The sequence below is a fragment of the Wasmannia auropunctata genome, unplaced genomic scaffold, assembly GCF_000956235.1.
Source record: "Wasmannia auropunctata unplaced genomic scaffold, wasmannia.A_1.0 LD336035.1, whole genome shotgun sequence".
Lineage (NCBI taxonomy): Eukaryota > Metazoa > Arthropoda > Insecta > Hymenoptera > Formicidae > Wasmannia > Wasmannia auropunctata.
The window spans coordinates 1,483,558-1,484,058 of NW_012026855.1; the positions used below are offsets into that span (position 1 = coordinate 1,483,558).

Sequence of the window (501 nt, forward strand, 5' to 3'; positions counted from 1 at the left end):
ATGTAATAAAAAAAGTAGAACAAAAAAAAAAGAATTGAAATTTTATTGTACATAAAATTTGGATTAATTTTTAAATATAAGTCTTGTTTTCTTGTATGTTTGTTGCGCGTATGCATATATATGTATATGCATTGTATGTGTATATACACAAATACATTTGATTGAAATAAATTCACTTGATATATTCTAAAGTTCTCTGCAAATCCCATTTCTCATGTTTCCTGATTATATATTACGTAATTACGTAAAATTATTATTTGAACATGTTATATGGTTATATTTTTAAATTTCTATATTTTTTATGTACGAAATAATGTTTATAATTATAATGTGTAAAATTATATAAAAGTTATATAAAGATAGAATTTATTTTAAAGTTTATAAAATAAATATTTTTTAAATACTATTTTGCCACTTATTTATTGATTTATAAATTTAAAAAATTGTTTTTTTTACAGTTATATTAATAATAAATACTACAAAAATATTTTATTTTGTGCT

At 17.4% G+C, this 501-nt stretch overlaps 1 protein-coding gene across 2 annotated transcripts in view; it reads right to left on the bottom strand.

Annotated features, from left to right (window-relative positions):
• Window positions 1–501, bottom strand: part of LOC105452273 (mitochondrial-processing peptidase subunit alpha) — a 10,278-nt gene that overhangs the window by 7,724 nt on the left and 2,053 nt on the right. The gene's annotated exons all lie outside the window — the stretch shown is intronic.